This window comes from Acinonyx jubatus, chromosome B2, assembly GCF_027475565.1.
Source record: "Acinonyx jubatus isolate Ajub_Pintada_27869175 chromosome B2, VMU_Ajub_asm_v1.0, whole genome shotgun sequence".
Lineage (NCBI taxonomy): Eukaryota > Metazoa > Chordata > Mammalia > Carnivora > Felidae > Acinonyx > Acinonyx jubatus.
The window spans coordinates 86,468,368-86,484,618 of NC_069385.1; positions in this window are offsets into that span (position 1 = coordinate 86,468,368).

Below are 16,251 nucleotides of genomic sequence, written 5' to 3' on the forward strand. Positions count from 1 at the left end.
GCCTGGGGAAGAGGCATGAGGGTTGCCATATGGCACTGGACACGAAGTATGGAGATTTTTGTGTCACATGGTAATGCTACCAGAAAGCACCCACCACAGAAGAGGCAGTAAATAACCAAGAGGACAAAATGACCCAACCAGTTGCCATTAAACAGTTTTCATCATTGGCCACCCTGGCTATGATGGGTACATGAATGGAGTGCAAGAAGCACATAGACCCAGAAGCACAGATTTCCACTTACCAAAGCCAAACTAGTTCTTGCTGCTTCTAAATGCCCACCAGCCCAACAGAAGCCAGTTTGAATCCCCAATATGGTTTATCTCTCAAAGACCCCAATAGGCCACTTGTGACAAGTTTGGACCCCTTCCATCCTGGAAATGCCAGTGGTTCACCTTCACAGTGATAAATACCTATTCCATGTAGGATTTTGCCTTTTCTGTCCTCGGAACCACAGCAAGCACCACGATTTGGAGGCTTACATGATACCTGGTCCACAGGCTTGGAATCCACACAACATAGTATCCAACTTGAGGCAAGCTTAAAGAAATGTTGAGAGGAGTTGTTACCCCTCCTAGGAAATACTGAGACTGTGGATTCCGATGAGAGAAGGAGCTACGGAAGCACATAAAGGGACACAGTCAGGCATAATTATACCAAAGCAGGAAAGTCTGGCAGAAAAAAAAAAATGTCCTAACTGTTTTTCTCCACTTTCCCTTCAATTTCATACTTCTCTTCACCCACCGTATCTCCATTGCCTGAATCCAGCCTGGTGATACCATCTCAAAGGGTAAACCTCCTGGGATATGGAGCAAGGCATGGCAGAACAGAAAATGGATCTGGACAGAGGGGTAAATGGAGACTACCACACTCCCTTACCTTCTTCACAGGGGAACAGAAGCATATGCCCAGGACCAGTGGTTATATCACATGCCAGACCTTCCAGAAGCAAAGATAGTGCAAGAATGACTTTCTAAGAGCAAGCCCGAAGTACCAGCTCAGAGACAATGCTGACATATGGGGTGCCATCTTCCATAATGCAGCATATACATTAAATCAGAGACCTCAATACGGTACTCCTGTGTCCACAGGAAGAATACATGGGTTTGAGAATCAAAAGCTAATTCTCCCTTGTTCCATTGTACAGAGTGCACATGTGCAACAACCCGTCTGAGAAGGGTGTGATTACCAAGGACCCTTAAGAATGAAGATTTGGGGTGCTTGGGTGGCTCAGTCAGTTCAGCGTCTGACTCTAGGTTTTGGCTCAGGTCATGATCCCAGGGTTTTGGGATCAAGCTCCATATTAGGCTCTGAGTTGAGTGTGGAGCCTGCTTAAGATTCTCTCTCTCTCTCTCTCTGCCCCTCCTCCCATTCATTCATTGTCTCTCTCTCTCTCTCTCTCTCTCTCTCTCTCAGGAGGAAAGGGAAGGGAAAGGAAGGGAAGGGAAGGGAAGGGAAGGGAAGGGAAGGGAAGGGAAGGGAAGGGAAGGGAAGGGAAGGGAAGGGAAGGGAAGGGAAGGGAAGAGAAGAGAAGAGAAGAGAAGAGAAGAGAAGAGAAGAGAAGAGAAGAAAAATGAAGGTTTGAATCTCACCTTCCAAAGGTAAGCCAACAAGACCTGTTGAGGTGGCAGCTGAAGATGATGGAAATTTAGAATGGTTAGAGGAGGAGGGGAGGATGAGTACCAGATGTGGCCTTGAAGCCAACTACAGTATCAGGGCCTTAACGTATCCTTAAGACACCTAACCCACCCCTCTTAAGTTTCTCCTCAGGAAGAGGCCCACTGGAATCATGGAGGTTCTATTTCCAAATCTGGGTAGAAATATAAATCTTGATTTCATATTTCTGGCCTCCAGAACTACAAAAAGTAAATTTCTGTTGTTTTAGTCTACCAATTTTGTGGTAATTTGTTACAGCAGCCCAAGGAAATCAATACAAGTTGGGAGAGCCCTCAGATTACAATGCAAGTTTGACTGTATGAAAGGAAAGGGTGAAGGAAGATTTGGGTAGGAAGAGTCACAACGGCAGTGCCGTTCCAGGTAAGTTTTTGCTAAGCTGGTAGAGAATCCTTACAACCAAGAACCACCTTCATAGGTGGTTCTACCAGTGAACCAACACACACAATGCTAAGCATAACAAGCTAGCCATAGAAGAAAATGTGCAGCTGTATTTTGTTCATATACTGTTCAAATACAAGCAAACAAGCCTCTGTTGCTCAGGAATGTCCAGAGAAAGTGGCACAACTACAAAAACAGCAAGGTACTAGTTATTATAAAAGTTATGATGGGAGTGAAGGCTTCAACTAGGAGAGGTACAGGGAGACTGGCAAAGTTCTGTTTCTTTAACCAACATTGGTCAGAAGTTAACCAACTCTGTGGTTAAACCAAAAATTTAGCCTACATATGACCAAAAAAAACTTGACCAAAGAATCAACCTCACTAGTAAGCAAATAAATGCAAATTAAACTGAGAAGTGCCATTTTTCACTTAACAATTTGAAAACGATGCAAAAGAATAATTACCTCACGTAAGACTCATTAGGTGAGGAAATGGGTAAGCTTATGCATGGAGTGAGTATACACTGGCACAGTTTTTCTACACAAACTTTTGGCACTATACATCAAAACTTAGGACATGTATCCTTATGACCAAAAGACCACAACTCTAAATTAAAAAAAAACTATTTTAAGATAATTTTATTATTTTATTTTTTGAATTATTTCAATTATTTATATATTCTTTATAATTATTTAAGATAATAATTTTACAAATATGCAAATAAATATAAATTCATAAATACATTTACAATATTAAATATTATTATACATCCATATAAAGGAATAATATTTAAACATTATAACTATTATGTACAAATAAACTTACCCATTCACAAGGAAAGATGACCACAGTAAATTAAGAATAGAAACTAGGTGTGAAAGAAATATATGAAGTAAAACTGTATTTTTGTAAAAATATATGTGTGTATACACACGTATACTCACACATAACACTGAAAAAACCTTAAAAGAACAGAAAATAAGCATAATTATCTCATGGTGACACTATGGTCATTTTTAATACTTTCCCATATATTATAACTTTCTTAAAATTAACAAATACTATATTTATAGTCATGAAAAAAGTAACTAAAATTTTAGAAATAGTTGTAAATTCAGACCTGGCTGCACATGAGCCAAAATAATTTCTCAACTGAATTTTTGGATTTCATTTATTGTAGGAACACTAACAGTGCTACTGTGTAAATATTTTTAGATGAATACTATTTCCCTTTTCTTGGAAGTTCTCAGTATACCTACCTACCACTTCTAAACATTGGAGAGGAGCTCGTATAATTTTCCTTTTCCATGTCATAACAAAGATAATTTAAAAAGTTCTAGAAACTAAAAATTCTTGAAGGAAGAGCCATATTAATATTCATTCATTTATTCAACAACTAAACATTTATATAGTCCAGTGGGAAGAGAGATAAGCAAATATGACATGATAATAAAGAATGATGTTGCGATGCTGCATACAGTATAGTTATTCAGAAGGTATCTGAGCTAGGCTTGTGGCTTGCCCATCCCCTCCCTCCTCAGGGACTCCTAGCCAAAACTCAAAGTTTAGGCTTCCTCAAAATGAAGGAAGAGACTGTCTTCAAGCAACTTCTGATGTAGACCTGCAAACAACCGTGATATATAAGAAGGGGAGTAAGAGAGAAATGAAGAGACCATCAAACCCAAGTAAACTACAGTCTTCCTGAGTCTTCATCAGAAGTGAATATACATTGCAATATGAATAACTTATCCTGCCACATGGTTTAAAGGGACATCCAAGGATGCAGTGCAGAGAGCAAAGAATTTCAACACATCTGGGCACTTGATATACAGAAGATATTGGATGCCTTGTTGTATAGATAGATATGTTTTCAATGTATTGACCAAGAAGCAAGTTCAGGGAAAGTAACAACTCTTGATTTGTAACAGCCACCTATCTTTCTTCTTGTAGCATACACACAACACTGTATTCTGTAAAATGGATGTATTTTAGCATATGCTTATTCATGAGTATTTCTCTAATTACTGCAAAATCCCAAATGTAAATCTTACTGCAGCCTGCCTAGGTAATTATATTAAAAACTTCCATGCTCTTTGCAGACTTTCTCACATTGACATTAGTGGTTCATTAATATTAAAGAGACCTGCAGTACTGTGAGTATTAGCTAATCATACTAAAGACTATCTTTGGAATCTGTCAAGCATAGACCTGGCTTCTATTTTTATAGCTTGACATGTACAATAGGCTGATCTATTTTTAAAACTATCTATCAATCTCCCTTTGACTAAAAGAAAATTGTCTGCTTTAAGATGCATGCTTTAACCAAAGTAAATATCACCTACGAATAATACAATTTAAATTGCTACTTTTGAGAAATAAAAATAGAAAAAACATATTCAGTTCAGGCTATTGGGCCAACTTTTGTAAAGCTAAAGGAATAAGTCTTCTAGAAGTGTTTGTGTAACATAACCAGGAAGAAGAACGTCTACCATCCATCATGCAAACCATGTAGCTCTTCTGCTTTCACTTACCACTGGGTACAGGTACATCTGAACATGCATCTGAACATGCACCTGAATGTTCTTCTGGGCATGGAGTTATATCCTATGCTCCCCCTTTTGGTCATGTCCAGAGGACTTCAATGACTGAATAGAAAAATGTCAAAGTCAGGGTACAGAGAATATCATTATATTCTTGATTTCACCCACTGGTCAATGTCTAGATACAGAAGGGATATTAAAAATTTCTCATTTGGGGGACCTGGCTGGCTCAGTGAGTAGAGCAAGTGACTCTTGATCTCGGGGTCATGAGTTCAAGCCCCATGTTGGGTGTGGAGTTGACTTAAAAACAAGACAAAATAAAATTTCTCAGTTAACATTCCGTATTTACTACATAAGTGATCATTGCCATTTATCTCCAATAATGAGTTGACCATTGTCAAGTCCCTATTCTATAAAAGACACCCTGCTGGGCCATATGGGAAAATCAAAAACACCAAGAGAGAACCTGCCCACAAACCCCTACAACCTGGTTAGGGAGACAAGAGAGATGCTGAATGTGAGCTGATAACCAACCAGTAAAAGGAAGCATATGTGGGTGACATAGACACTGGGACAGGCTTTGTAAGGAAAATCTTATAAAAGCTGTTTATTTGATACTAGGCAAAAAGTCCAAATTTTGGTGTCATCTTACACTGTTTCATTCTCCCTGAGTCTAGGTTTCCTCACCTTGCAGAAGGCAATTCCTACATTTTTTATAGCCAGGAAGTCAAAAAGCCAGAACTCAAATCTGAGGATTTAGAGTGAGCTCTAAATTCAGGCTTTTTTCATTGTTTAGAAAAATAAGAATTTCAAGAGAAGAATGCTGCCTGCAGACGTGAGGGTGTTTTTTTGTCCTTTCTTTTTTTTTTTTTTTTTAATAACAGGAGGTATTATAAAGGATTCCTCCTTCACAAAAAGTCAAGGTTAAGTAGTGACTGATAACTAATGAAGTTCAGCAAAACAGCAAACCCTGTAAAAAGTAAAGCAGTTTTATGGTGTTTCTTTTGAAACTTTCCCTCAGTGTGTTTCTTTGTTTATCTGTAGTTTATGTTTATAGTTTATGTTTAAGACTCTTACCGTTATTTTAAGGCTTTTATTTAATAGAAAAAGCTTCATGAGTTTGGGAACATTTGTCTCTCTAATTCCCTGACATTTGGAGAAAGCCTAATTAGATAGTGCCTTAGCCCTTGTCTTCTAGAAAACAGAGCAGAAGGTAAGGATTAGGTTTTTAGCAATTTGGGAAGTGCAAGCCCAGGGCAGTGAGTGCAAAGGGTAAAGGATAAAGGAAAATAAAGGATAATATGATACAAAGTGTTGCACTTTGTACTGCACTGACTGTTGCTTCACAACTAGTTACGGAGAAATATAGAGGTTACTCCGCAGGCTCAAGTTCACTCAGCATGCAGAACTTCCCCAGAAAGTTGTGAGGAGGAACTGACCCTAAGAATCATCCAAATTCCAGAAAAAGGAAGGGGAGATAATTAGTCAACCCACAATCTCCCTTTTTTTGTGTGTGAGCAAGGTTTATCCCACTGGAGGCTAGCTGCCCTGAACTTTGGAGTTGCATCAATCAACTCTTCAGTGATTGCTCAGATCCTATGCATCCCTCAGTGACTGCCAGGACCACTGCCTGTAATGTGACATTTCATCTAAGTCCAAAAGTGTATGGCCACCGAGTGCAGGAAAGAAGGAAGAGGTATTATTACAGAAGACATGCAAGATTTCTGTCTGGTAGAGATGGTTTATACAACACAATTTTCATTTCTCTTAGCATCTTTCATAATATTTAACATAATACCTTTTAAACAGTAAGTACTCTGTAGCTACTGGTTCAGAGAATTAAAAATATGTTTATCTGCAAGATGGTAGTGTAGGAAGATCCTGAACTCACCTCCTCCCACAGACATACCAAATCTATAGCTACTATGGATCATTTTCCTCTGAAAAATACATGAAAACTAGATGAACTGCTTCTCCACAACAAGTGATAAAAGACCACATCACATTTTTTAGTCTCACCAAACTGCACCCCCACATACAACACACAACAGGGAGAGGCTCACCAGCCTATACCAGTAGTATAGTGCTACTATCAGAGAAGCAAGGGGTTCTTGCCCCACATGAGGAACCCTGACCCCTGGGATCTTCACCAGACAGATGAGCCCCCAAAATGACTTAGAATGGCTTAGAAAACCAACAACACTAACATCCAAGGGACCCAAAGGGCTATAGGAAACTGAGATTCCCCCTTTAAAGGGGTTGCATACAATCTCACTCACACTGAGACCCAAAGAAAAGAGAAAAGAAAAGAAAAGAAAACGAAAGGAAAGAAAAAAAAAACATCATTTGAACAGCACCTAAACTATATGTAAAAGAAATTCATTTGCTAATATAAAAGCATCTGCTGGAGAGGCAAGGGACAACTGAAACTCTCCCCAGAGACAGGCACTGGTGAACACCATTTTTTTACTCTGCACCTACTCTGCTATTACAGGTGAACAAACTCAGTGGCAGCACCTTTTTGCCACATTGCTAAGACAGGCCAGGGCCAGCAGTGGTGGTCCACTGCCTTGTTGAAGCAGGAGAGCACAGGTAGTTACAGCACTCCCCTGCTCCTTAGCTGAGGCAGGTGAGCACAAATGGTTGCAGCATTCTCCCACTACCTAGTAAAGTCAGTGAGTATAGGCAGTTGATGAGTACCAGTGGTAGTTACATTTTCCTATTCCCAGCTTAAAGCTGGCATGTGCACACAGACAACGCACTCTCCCACTGCATTCCTACTGCAGCTGTGGCTTTACACAGTCAAAACATTTTCCCTTTACCTTTGTGAAGCCATGAGCATGCCCCACCTCTTACACTATCCAGCTGTGTGGGTAAACCAACAGGTGGGGACAATCCACACAGGGGATGCCCTTTGATTGCCTGGCCCTGGTGGCCAAGGAGGCTGGTATTCTGGGCTCCCTGGGAACTTAACAATCAAAATGACAGTTCTTCACAGGCCACCCCCCAGAACACTGCACAAAGAGCACACTGAAACACAACTCCAATTTTCCTGTGAAAAGAAGCCTATTAACTTAGTCTGGAGCATCAGGCTTAGGCACAGGCTTCAGATTTCCCATTCATCTAAAGGCTAAGGAAGTGCTCCAGCGAATATAAGGAGGGAGACACCATTCTGTGGACTCCTTTGGCCTATAGTTCAATGAGACTTCCCAGAAAGGAACCTCCAAACTCATCTGGAGCCCCAATTTTTGTAACTGTCACCCATGGGCACCTCCAGATCTGGTCTGGAGGATAACAGAGATTACAGTTGCAGGCTCACAGAACTGTATATATTTGCATATTTTAAAAGCTGCTGTCTGAGGGTCTGGCTTCCAATCAGCCTGAAACTACATGCTAAATGAGATTCCTCCCCTTGGATCACTGACAGGTCTTGGCACACCCTCAACAACGAAGACATATCAAGAATAAATCAGGAAGTTTAGATAATCACGAAGGTTCCAAGACAACCAAGAGCTACAACAAAGTTGAATAAGAAGGTTAATCACCTACATAAGACTCCAAGACTAACCTTCAAGACTAAGAAAGGTAGCTGTTTCACCTGATATATAAAAACAAACACAGAGAGTCAAGCAAAATGAGGAAACAGAGAAACATGTCCAAACAAAAGATCAAGACAAAACCTCAGAAAAAGACCTTAATGATAACAAGAGAAAAGTAATCTATCTGATAAAGAATTCAGAGCAGAAGGTAAGGATTAAATTTCTAACAATTTGGTAAGTGCAAGCCCAGGGCAGTGAGCACAAAGGGTAAAGGATAAAGAAAAAGAAAATAAGGAATTAAGATGCTCACTGGACTCAGGAAAAGAATGGATGAACACAGTGCAGACTTCAATAAAGTGACAGAAAATGTAAGAAAGTACCAAACAAAAGTTACAGAACTGATGAATATTACAACAACTGAAAAATACAGTAGAGGGTTCAACAGCAAACAGTATGAAGTAGAAGAACAGATCAGCAAGCTGGAAGACAAAGCAATAGCATCCACCCAGACAGAGCAGCAAAAAGAAAAGAATTTTTTAAAGAATTTTTTAAAGTGATTATTTAAGGGACCTATAGGACAACATCAAGCAGAGTAACATTCATATTGTAGGAGTTCCAAAACAAGAAGAGAAAGAAAGGAGCAGAATCTTATTTGAAAAAATAATAGCTGAAAACTTCCCTAAGCTGGAGAAGAAAATAGACATCTAAGTTCAGGAATAAGATGAACCCAAAGAGATCCACATCAAGACACATTACAATTAAAATGTCAAAAGTTAAAGAGAAAATCAAGAGAAAAAACAAATTGTGAGTTATAAAGGAAACTCCATAAGGCTATCAGAGTTCTTCAGCAGAAACTTAGGAAGCCAGTTACATATTCAAAGTGGAAAAAGGAAAATACTTCCAACCAATACTCTAGCTGGCAAGATTATCATTCAGAATTGCAGGAGAGGGGCACCTGGGTGGCTTAGTCGGTTAAGCATCCAACTCTTGATTTTAGCTCAGGTTGTGATCTCATGGTCATAAGTTCAAGCCCCCCATTGGGTTCTGCACTGGTAGTGTGGAGCCTGATTGGCATTCTTTCTCCCTCTCCCTCTGTCCCTTCTCCACTCATGCTTTCTGTCTCTCTCAAAATAAATAAATGAACATTAAAAAAAAAAGAATTGAAGGAGAGATAAAGAGTTTTTCAGACAACCAAAAGTTAAAGAAGTTCATCATTACTAAACAGGCTTAACAAGAAATGTTAAAGGAACTCTTTGAAGGTGAAAATAAATGGCAGTAATTAATGATAAGGAAACATATGAAAGTAAAAATCTCATTGGAAAAGGTAAATATATAGTAAAAGGTGTGGATTAACCCCTTATAAAGCTACTATAAAGGTTAAAAGACAAAAGTAGCAAAATGAACTAAAACTAGAATAATTAAGAGATACATAAGATAAAAAGATGTAAATGTGACATCAACAACACAAAACTTGTAGGTAAAAATGTAGTTTTAGAATGTGTTCAAACTTAAACTTAAAACTATAATTTAAAGTAGGCTGCTATATACATAGGACAGTATATGTGAACCTCAGGGTAACCACAAGCAAAAACTTACAGTAAGTACACAAAAGAAAAAGAGAAAGGAATCTAGACATACACCACACAAAGTTATCAAACCATAGGGGAAGAAAGCTAAAGAAGAAGAAACGAACAGAGAGGAACTACAAAAACAGCCAGAAAACAATTAATAGAGTGGTGATAAGTATATACCTATCAACAATTATTTTAAATGTAAATGAAATAAATTCTACAATCAAAAGACATAGAATGGCTGAGTGGATTAAAAAAACCCCAAGACACATCTTTATACTGCCTACAAGAGACTTGCTTTAGAAATAAGAACACACAGGGGCACCTGGATGGCTCAGTCTGTTGAGAATCTGACTCTTGATTTGGGCTCAGGTCATGATCTTACAGTTTGTGGGACCAAGCCCCGCACTGGGCTCTGCACTTCAGTGCTTGGGATTCTCTCTCTCTCTCTCTCTCTCTCTCTCTCTCTCTCTCTCTGCTCCTCCCCCAGCTCTGAAAAGAAATAAACTTAAAAAAAAAAGGGAGGACACATACAGACTGAAAATAAAGAAATAGAAGAAGAAATTTCATGAAAATGGAAATGGAAAGAGAGCTGGTGTAGCTATACTCAGACAAGATAAACCTTTAAAAAAGATGTAATAAAAGATAAAAAGGTCATTACATAATGATAAAGAGGTCAATCCAGCAAGAAGATATAACATTTATAAATATGCACCCAACATAGGAGCATCAATATACATAAAGCAACTATTAATAAATATAAAGGGAGATAATGGTAGCAATACAAAAATAGTAGGGAATTTAACACCTTACTTACATTGATGATAGATCATCCAGACAGAAAGCAAACAAGGAAACATAGCCTTTAATGACACATAAGGCCAGGTGAACTAACAGACATATACAGAACATTCCATCCAAAAGCAGAATGCATATTCTTCCCTAGTACACATGGAACATTTTCCAAGATAGATCACATGTGAGGCCATAAAATAAAATTCAATACATGTACAAAAATTAAAATTATATTGAGCATTTCATCTTATCACAATGGTATGTAACAGGAAATGAATCACAAAAAAAACCAGGAAAAATTACAAATATGTGGACATTAAACAACATGTTACTGAACAACTACTGGGTCATAGAAGAAATGGAAGGAGAAGTCAAAAAGTACCTAGAGACAAATTAAAACAGAAATACAACATAGCAAAATCTATGAGATGCACCAAAAGTAGTTCTAAGAGGGAACTTCATAACAGTACAGGCCTGCTTCAACAAGCAAGAGAAACACCAAATAAACAATTCAACTTTACACCTAAAGAAACTAGAAAAAGAATAACAAATGGAGACCAAAGTTAGTAGAAGGAAGGAAATAATAAAGATAAGAGCAGAAATAAAGACTAAGCATATAATAGAAAAAAAAACCTCAATGAAGCTATGAGCTGGTTCTTTGAAAAGATAAATAAAACTAAAAACTTGTAGCCACATTCACTAATAACATAAGAAAAAAGGCCCAAATAAATAAAATCAGAAATGAAAGAGAAGTAACATCTGATACCACAGAAATACAAAAGATCATAAGAGACTACTATGAACAATTATACACCAACTAATTAAGTAACTTAGAAGAAATGGATAAATTTCTAGAGGCTAACAATTTTCCAATACTTAATCATGAAGAAATAGAAAATCTGAATAGACTGATTACTAGTAAGAAGACAGAATCAGTTATCAAACAAAAAAACAAAAGTTCAAGATCACCAAGTTTCACTGGTGAATTCTACAAATATTCAAAGATTTAATACTTATCCTTCTCAAACTCTTTCAAAAACTTGAAAAGGAGGTTAATGCTTCTAAACTCTTTTTACTAGGCCAGTGTTACCTTTACAGCAAAGCAAAATAAGAGCACTACAAAAAAAAAAAAGGAAAGAAAGAAAAAAAAACCCAATATCAAATTGGTAATTACCAATTACCAATATTATCAAGAAAAGGCCAATATACCTATTGAACATAGATGCAAAAATCCTCAACATAATATTATCAAACCATATTCAGCAATAGATTAGAAGAAATATACATCATGTTCAAGTGGAATTTATTTCAGGAATGCAAAAATAGTCAATATGATTATAAATCACTCAATATAATATACCACATTACCAAAATAAAAGACAAAAATCATATCTTCACCATAGATATGAGAAAAGTATTTGACAAAACATAACATCTATTTGTGATTAAAACTATCAACAAAGTGAATACAGAGGTGACATACCTCAACATAATAAAGGCCATATATGACAAACTCACAGCTAATATCTGAAAACTAAAAGCTTTTCCTTTAAGACCAGAAACAAGACAAGGATGTCCACTCTCACCACTTTTATTCAATATAGTATTGCAAGTCTTAGCCATGGCATTTAGGCAAGTAAAAGAAATAAAATGCATCCAAATTGGTAAGAAAGAAGTAAAACTTTCACTATTTGCAGATGACATGATACTATACATAGAAAACCCTAAAGACTGCACCAAAGAAAACTATTAGAACTAATAAATGAATTCAGTAAAGTCACAGGATACAAAATTAACATACAGAAATCCATTGCATTTCTATAGACTAATAATGAGGTATCAGAAAGAGAAATTTTTTAATTCCATTTATAATTATATCAAAAAGAATAAAATTCCTAGGAATAAATTTAAACAAGAAGGTGAAAGACCTGTACTCTGTAAACTATAAGACATTGAGGAAAGGAATTGAAAATGACATAAATAAATTGAAAGATATTCTATGCTCATGGATCAGAAGAATTGTTTAAATATCCATACTACCCAAAACAATCTACAGATTCAATGCACTCCTTATCAAAATTCCAATGGCATTTTTCACAGAACTAGAACAAATAGTTGTAAAATTTATATGGAACCACATAAGACCCTGAAGAGTCAAAACAATATTGAGAAAAAAACAAAGCTGGAGATATGACACTCCCTGATTTCAAACTATACCACAAATTGATAATAATCAAAACAGTATGGTATTGGAATAAAAATAGACACATAGATCAATGGAAGAAAATATCTCAGAAATAAACCCACACACACACATTAATTAATCTCTGTCAGAGTAGGCAAGAATATACGATGGAGAAAGGACAAGTCTCCTCAATAAATGATATTGGGAAAACTAAATAGCTACATGCAAAAGAATGAAACTGGACCACTACCTTACACCATACACAAAAATTAACTCAGAATATAAGACATGAAACCACGAAAATTCTAGAAGAAATTTAGAGGCAGCCTCTACAAGCTGAAAAGTCAAGGATTCAGATCTTACCCACAGCCTACAAAAAGGAACACATCCCTGCTGATATCTTGATTTTAGCCTAGTAAGACCCATAGCAGATTTCTGACTACAGAACTGCAAGTTAATGAATTTGTGTTAAGCTTCTAAGTTTGTGCTAATTTATTTTTCTTAAGTTTATCTGTTATTTTGAGAGAGAGAGAGAGAGAGCAAGCGAGCAAGGAGGGAGGAGCAGAAAGGGAGAATCCCAAGCAGGCTCCATGCTGACAGTGTGGAGCCTGATGCAGGGCTCAAACCCATAAACCAAAGTCAGATGCTCAACCAAGTGAGTCACCCAGGCGACTCTGTGCTAATTTATTGTGAGAGCAACAAAACACTAATATAGTGTCTGGCAGGGAAAATCATGCAGTTTATATGAGACTGTCTTCCCATAACAAACTTTAATTCATTCTTGCCATACAATCACTTCTTTCAAGAAATATGACTTGAATGGATATGTTTATATGATTTTGGTTTTATAACCTTTCTAATTTTTAAGAAATATTACATAGTTTACAGTTTAATGATGCAAATTAAAAACCATGTTCATTGAAAGAGGGAGAAGTAGTAGGTGAATTTTTGAAATAGTAAAGGAGCCCTTTACAAGAGCCAAAAGAAAAAGATTTGCAAACAGTATCATTATTCGTCAGATATGTTAAATATAGAGGAAAGGATACTTACTGAGGGGGCAAAGAAAGGAGATAACTTGGTATAATACAGATTTGACCCAATGTAAGGAAAATTTTTCTAAAATCAAGCTGTGCATGTAGGAAACCAACTTGGGAGATGGTGATTGTTCAAACATAGTTGGAATAAACATTTGGTAGATATATCAAGGAAATGCAAGTTTCCAATAAGTTATGAGCTGGATAACCTTTATCATTCCTCCAATCTTGAAATCCTGTGATTAGCCTAGGAAATAATTTTATGGACTTTATTTATATAAATGATGTAAAATTTATATAAATGATGTATATTTCTATAAAAAACATAGAAAAATAGAACCTAGATATCAGGAATATATCTGTAGGCAAATGGGAAAGGAAGAATAAAAAGAAAAGTCAAACTGAGTTAAGAGGAAAAAAGTAAACTCCCAAATGAAATTCCTATTATACTAACCATTGCTAGAAAAATATGTTAAGATTGATTCCTATGAGATATCTCTCTCAAAGAAAAACAAAAATGTGTTATATCCTTGGTATTACAGAGAGATAGTTAAAATAAGGAAATGGTAACAGGGAGGATTCAAAATATCAAAGAGCTGTGTATACAAGAAAGACATAAACATGACAAAGAGGAGATAGGTGACATTAATAATGATGGATGACATAATATTTTATAAAAGAAATGATATTAGAGCTCTGGCTGACAAAAGGAAATGGTTTTGGCAAAATTTGCAACATGGACAAAAATAGTAGAAAGGTAATTCTTAGATATGAATGCATGGTGATAAATTCCTTTTCGGATAGATCTTTCTGAAAATTATAAAAGATGGAAATGATAATACCATTGGTCACAAGAGGTTTTAATTGACCAGAAATTGTTTAGAGACTATGCTATAGAAAAAAATAAGGAAAATCTGTTTCCTAAATGTGCTGAAATGTGTTTACAGCCTCAATAAATTATTGAACAGTCAACATCCTGAAAGCACATTTACACTTTCGTCCTTGGAAATGAATCAAATGTGTAACAAGGAAGGCTGGAGCAGAGAGGTTGTAAAATGATTCCAGGCTGTCTACATTTACAGTCTAATGGGCTTAGTGGGATTAAGAAGTGGCTTAAAGGTTGGCGTCACTAACCTTTTTATGTCTCATCTTTCTCTTTGTACAATAAAGGGTCTGACTAAGTGGGCTCTGTGTTTCTTATAACTCCAGAGTTGAAGGTGATGCTTGTCAGTAATGGCTATGTAATATTCTGTTGATCCCAATCTAATTTTTTAACTTAAGCCTCAATGTGATAACTCATCATGCTTGTATCTTTAAGCTTCCATTTATAATGATTTGAAACTTTCCTCTTTTCAACATATTCAAGTTTACTTATTCCTTGGCCTATACCTGCAAATCTCATATTTCACAGATTGTTGTTAGGGTCCTATCTAGTAATAATACACTAAACTAGCCTAAACTTATTTTGCATCTCAGCTATTCATCCCATCACTCTCAATTCTTTACATTGGATTCTGGACCACAAGTAAATCTTGGAACGTGTATGAGTTTTCTATTGGTGCATAACAAGAGTGAGAGATAGGGGTGGGGTGGGAGGAGGGGTTCATTAAAAGTTGCTGTAGGAACTGCTGTGCACTCCAGATTTCCCAGCCTGACCCTCAGTCTTCATTCCCACTCCAGCACTAAAATGCGGTGAGAGCATTTTACCCTTTAGGCAAAATAGAGGGCTCCTTTCCAAAGTTGAATTAACCTCCTGGATAATCTTAAGGCTTCAGGTGTGAGTGCTTTGGGGTCAAAGGAATGCTGTCCTCTTTGTGGCATTTGGAGAGCCTGAAGTTTTCAACCAGTCTATCGGTGGGTGCAGTCTACTCCCTCAAAATCTGAGGACACAGTGTGCCCAGAGTGATGCCCTACTTGCCAGAGATCTCCCCCACTGTCAGGAAGCACGTGTGACACACCAGAAGTGAGAATCACCTGACATCAGCATTAACATAAAAGAAAGACCACGGTAAACCATCAGAAAGAAAGGACTCTGACAGGAACGTTATTCAGAAGACAGAAGAGCATTTAAAAAATAAACCTACAAAACACTGGAGTAAGGTGATAGGAAGCAGAGAGGAATCAGAAAATATTGCCTAAAGTCAAAAACGGAAAATCAAGAGAGATATATACTTAATGTGCTGTTATAGGGAATGACTAAAACAGAAAAGCGTTTAAAACATGGTTACTTCTATAAATTGGAATGTGGAGCAGGACAAATGAGCAAGAAACTTTCCTTTCATCATAATTACTGCTATGCAATTTGACTTACTACTATGTCATTTAAATTTAAAAAAAATTGTTTTTCAATTAGAAAAAGTACTTCATACAGAAGGATATTCATGAGGTAGATAGAAGCTCCCAGTTTCTTAGAAAAATGGCCCTCTCTGGACAAGGTGGGCATGAGCCACCACCTTCCTCTGACCAGGAGAGGCCCCCAGGGGAGGTATCTGGAGAGAATCCAGCCCACCTCTGAGGCCCACTTCAACCAAAGA